Source organism: Triticum dicoccoides, chromosome 7B (genome assembly GCF_002162155.2).
Source record: "Triticum dicoccoides isolate Atlit2015 ecotype Zavitan chromosome 7B, WEW_v2.0, whole genome shotgun sequence".
Taxonomy (NCBI): Eukaryota; Viridiplantae; Streptophyta; class Magnoliopsida; order Poales; family Poaceae; genus Triticum; species Triticum dicoccoides.
Genome location: NC_041393.1, coordinates 146905656 through 146911581, shown reverse-complemented (window position 1 = coordinate 146911581; position 5926 = coordinate 146905656).

Genomic DNA, 5926 nt, shown 5'->3' with positions numbered 1-5926 from the left:
ACCTTCTCCCCGGAAGCTCCCTTCTCCCGAAACCTCATGGGCGAAACCTCAGCCCCTCCTCCATGGCGCCCCCACCGCACCAAATTCACAGCCGCCCTCCTTCCTAATGCCGGAGACGATATCCATTTGTCGTCGTGCACTGGGTTGTGTGCCTCTTACTCCGTGTTGTAGGAGCTGCCTCGATGACGGCCGCGTGACCCGTACCGGAGCTGATTTACCCCCGCTGTTGTTCACGGCGCCAAAGCGGCTCCAACTTCGGATCCGTCCAGAGTCCCGGCGCTTCTTCCTCGTAGCCGTCGACCATCGCGACATTGCTACTTCCCTGCCGCCGGTCGCCACCGCAACCGCGCCGGCCTCACCGACTCGACAGCTGGAGCTGCCTACTTCACCATGCCGCCGGATAGGTCGCACCCTCATCTCAAATCACTTTATTTAGGCATCAGTTGTCTGAATTTTTATTCTGGGCCAATCGATTCCCAACAGGAAGCAACACCCCTCGAGGCGGCGGAGCTCCTAGGATGCCGGTTGGCTGGTGTCTAACGTAAGGGTGCAGGGCGGCAAGTTCGCCACGGAAGCAGCGCTTAGATGGCTATCTTAGAGTTGCGTGGGTTGAAGGTACTGCCGCTGGCGGATCGGGATGATGGGGAGTCTTTGTGGATTGGCCTAGGGCCGGTGCAACCACGGCAATGCGGTGGGGCAGGGAGCGGGGTTTTGGCTGGGGCCACGGACGGCGGAGGCAGGCTGCTCTGCCGTTGGTCGCTGGCTCTTTGGGGAATATTTCGAATAGTGTCAGCCGAGAGGCACAAGACGGCCATCAAGCCATCCGGCGTAGATCGGACCGTACCAAAATAAAATAAAATTGTGTGACCCCAATTTATTCTTCAATCAACAGACGTGTGACCACTCTCATACCTTGCTATTGATCTCTTAGTGTATTTCTTCAGGTCAAAGAGATGTGTTGTTCTTAACATTATGCGTTATCTGCATCTTCAGCCGCACCATCTTCTCACTCACCGCAGCTGCTCCAACAAGGGAAGCATACACCAGAAGGGAGATATAGTCCCCACTCAACAGTTCCCTGCATCGAATGCGCGTGCCCGACATGGACAGCCACAACAACTGCAGGGCCATCGACAAGTCAGCACATGATGCTCACTCATATGGATGGCGGCCAGATAGGTTGTACCCTCATCTTACTTGTGTGCAACATTTATGGGTTTTTTATTCATCTAAGCATGGAAAATAGATTATCACATTTCACTGTATATTCATGCTGATCTCTTACGAGTCTTTTTCAGGAGTTAACGTTGTTCCATAGTTCAGCTAAGATACTTGTTCTTTAGGTAAGTTGTTCCATAGTTATCATCCATCAGCCAATGCCATCCCACAGGCTGGTGATTATAGTATTATACCACTTCTAGTATAACCTATGTTGTTCTTTAATACTTTTGTGTGCCATCTGTTGGGGAACGTAGCAGAAATTCAAAATTGTCCTACGAATCACCAAGATCTATCTATGGAGAGACCAGCAACGAGTAGAAGGAGAGTGCATCTACATACCCTTGTAGATCGCTAAGCGGAAGCGTTCAAGTGAACGGGGTTGATGGAGTCGTACTCGTCGTGATTCAGATCACCGATGATCAAGTGCCGAACGGACGGCACCTCCGCGTTCAACACACGTACAGCCCGGTGACGTCTCCCATGCCTTGATCCAGCAAGGAGAGAGGGAGAGGTTGAGGAAGACTCCATCCAACAGCAGCACAACGGCGTGGTGGTGGTGGAGGAGCGTGGCAATCCTGCAGGGCTTCGCCAAGCACCACGGGAGAGGAGAAGAACTTGGGAGAGAGGGAGGGGCTGCACCAAAGGCATAAGGTGTGTTTGGGAGGCCCTCCTACCCCACTATATATAGGGATCCCAAGGGGGGGTGCGCCAGCCCCTAGGAGATCCAATCTCCAAGGGGGCGGCGGCCAGGGGAGGAGTCCTCCCCCCCCCCCAAGGCACCTAGGAGGTGCCTTCCCCTGCTGGGACTCTTCCTTTAGGGTTTCCCCAGGCGCATGGGCCTCTTGGGGCTGGTGCCCTTGGCCCATGTAGGCCAAGGCGCACCCCCTACAGCCCATGTGGCCCCCCGGGGCAGGTGGCCCCACCCGGTGGGCCCCCGGGACCCTTCCGGTGGTCCCGGTACAATACCGATGACCCCGAAACTTGTCCCGATGGCCGAAATAGGACTTCCTATATATCAATCCTTACCTCCGGACCATTCCGGAACTCCTCGTGACGTCCGGGATCTCAACCGGGACTCCGAAAAACATTCGGTAACCACATACAAGCTTCCTTTATAACCCTAGCGTCATCGAACCTTAAGTGTGTAGACCCTACGGGTTCGGGAGACATGCAGACATGACCGAGACGTTCTCCGGTCAATAACCAACAGCGGGATCTGGATACCCATGTTGGCTCCCACATGTTCCACGATGATCTCATCGGATGAACCACGATGTCAAGGACTTAATCAATCCCATATTCAATTCCCTTTGTCTTGCGGTATTTTACTTGCCCGAGATTCGATCGTCGGTATACCGATACCTTGTTCAATCTCGTTACCGGCAAGTCACTTTACTCGTTCCGTAACACATCATCCCATGATCAACTCCTTGCTCACATTGCGCATATGATGATGTCCTACCGAGTGGGCCCAGAGATACCTCTCCGTTTACACGGAGTGACAAATCCCAGTCTCGATCCGCATAAAACAATAGATACTTTCGGAGATACCTGTAGTGCACCTTTATAGTCACCCAGTTACGTTGTGACGTTTGATACACCCAAAGCACTCCTACGGTATCCAGGAGTTACACGATCTCATGGTCAAAGGAAGAGATACTTGACATTGGCAAAGCTCTAGCAAATGAACTACACGATCTTTTGTGCTAGTCTTAGGATTGGGTCTTGTCCATCACATCATTCTCCTAATGATGTGATCCCGTTATCAACGACATCCAATGTCCATAGCCAGGAAACCATGACTATCTGTTGATCACAACGAGCTAGTCAACTAGAGGCTCACTAGGGACATATTGTGGTCTATGTATTCACACGTGTATTACGATTTCCGGATAATACAGTTATAGCATGAATAAAAAACAATTATCATGAACAAGGAAATATAATAATAACACTTTTATTATTGCCTCTAGGGCATATTTCCAATAGTCTCCCACTTGCACTAGAGTCAATAATCTAGTTCACATCGCCATGTGATTAACACTCACAGGTCACATCGCCATGTGACTAATACCCAAGAGTTTACTAGAGTCAGTAGTCTAGTTCACATCACTATGTGATTAACACTCAATGAGTTTTATGTTTGATCATGTTGCTTGTGAGAGAGGTTTTAGTCAACGGGTCTGAACCTTTCAGATCCGTGTGTGCTTTACAAATCTCTATGTCATCTCCTAGATGCAGCTACCACGCTCTATTTGGAGCTATTCCAAACAACTGTTCTACTTGGAGCTATTCTAAATTATTGCTCCATTATATGTATCCGGTCTCTCTACTCAGAGCTATCCGGATAGGTGTCAAGCTTGCATTGTCGTAACCTTTACGACGAACTCTTTTACCACCTCCATAATCGAGAAAATTCCTTAGTCCACTAGTTACTAAGGATAACTTTGACCGCTGTCCTGTGAGCCATTCTTGGATCACTCTTGTACCCCTTGACTGACTCATGGCAAGGCACACTTCAGGTGCGGTACACAGCATAGCATACTGAAGAGCCTACGTCTTAAGCATAGGGGACGACCTTCGTCCTTTCTCTCTATTCTGTCGTGGTCAAGCTTTAAGTCTTAACTTCGTACCTTACAACTCAGGCAAGAACTCCTTCTTTGACTGGTCCATCTTGAACACCTTCAAGATCATGTCAAGGTATGTGCTCATTTGAAAGTATTATTAAGCATTTTGATCTATCCTTATAGATCTTTATGCTCGATGTTCAAGTAGCTTAATCCAGGCTTTCCATTGAAAAACACTTTCAAAATAACCCTATATGCTTTCCAGAAATTCTACGTCATTTCTGATCAACAATATGTCAACAACATATACTCATCAGAAATTCTATAGTGCTCCCACTCACTTCTTTGGAAATACAAGTTTCTCATAAACTTTGTACAAACCCAAAATCTTTGATCATCATCAAAGCATACATTCCAACTCCGAGATGCTCACTCCAGTCCTTAGAAGGATCGCTGGAGCTTTGCATAGTTATTAGCATCTTTCGGGATTGACAAAACCTTCCGGTTGTATCACATACAACCTTTCCTCATTAAAATCGTCGAGGAAACAATGTTTTGACATCCTATCTGCAAGATTTCATAAATAATGCAGTAATCGCTAATATAATTCCAACAGACTCTTAGCATCGCTACGAGTGAGAAAATCTCATCGTAGTCAACTCCTTGAACTTGTCGGAAAACATCTTAACGACAAGTCGAGCTTTCTTAATGGTGACATTTACCATCATTGTCCGTCTTCCTTTTGAAATTAATCTGTACTCATTAGCCTTACGACCATCGAGCCGTTCTGCCAAAGTCTACACTTTGTTTTCATACATGGATCCTCTCTCGGATTTCATGGCTTCTAACCATTTGTCGGAATTTGGGCCCACCATTGCTTCTCCATAGCTCGTAGGTTCATTGTTGTCTAGCAACATGACCTTCAAGACAGGATTACGTACCACTCTGAAGTAGTACGCATCCTTGTCATCCTACGAGGTTTGGGAGTGACTTGATCCGAAGTTTCTTGATCAATATCATAAGCTTCCACTTCAATTGGTGTAGGTGCCACAGGAACAACTTCCTGTGCCCTGCCACACACTAGTTTAAGAGACGGTTCAATAACCTCATCAAGTCTCCACCATCCTCCCACTCAACTCTTTCGAGAGAAACCTTTCCTCGAGAAAGGACCCGATTCAAGAAACAATCCATATTGCTTTCGGATCTGAATTAGGAGGTATACCCAACTGTTTTGGGTTTCCTATGAAGATGCATTTTATCCGCTTTGGGTTCGAGCTTATCAACCTGAAACTTTTTCATATAAGCGTCGCAGCCCCAAACTTTTAAGAAACGACAACTTAGGTTTCTCTAAACCATAATTCATACGGTGTCATCTCATCGGAATTACGTGGTGCCCTATTTAAAGTGAATGTGGTTGTCTCTAATGCCTAACCCATGAACGATAGTGGTAATTCGATAAGAGACATCATGGTACGCACCATATCCAATAGGGTGCAACTATGATGTTCGGACACACCACCACACTATGGTGTTCCAGGCGGTATTAATTGCGAAACAATTTCCACAATGTCTTAATTGTGTGCCAAAACTCGTAACTCAGATATTCATCTTTATGATCATATCATAGACATTTTATCCTCTTGTCACAATGATCTTCTACTTCACTTTGAAATTACTTGAACCATTCAATAATTCAGACTTGTGTTTCATCAAGTAAATATTCTCAACATCTACTCGAATCATCTGTGAAGTAAGAACATAACGATATTCACTGCATGCGTCAGCACTTATTGGACTGCACACATCAAAATGTGTTAGTTCCAACAAGTTGCTATCTTGTTCCATCTTATTGAAACCGAGGCTTTTCAGTCATCTTGCCTATGTGGTATGATTTGCATATCTCAAGTGATTCAAATTCAAGTGAGTCCGAACGATCCATTTGCATGGAGTTTCTTCATGCATATACACCAATAGACATGGTTCGCATGTCTCAAACTTTTCAAAAACGAGTGAGTCCAAAGATCCATCAACATGGAGCTTCTTCATGCGTTTTATACCATTATGACTTATATGGCAGTGCCATAAGTAAGTGGTACTATCATTACTATCTTTTGGCATGAACAAGTGTATCACTACGA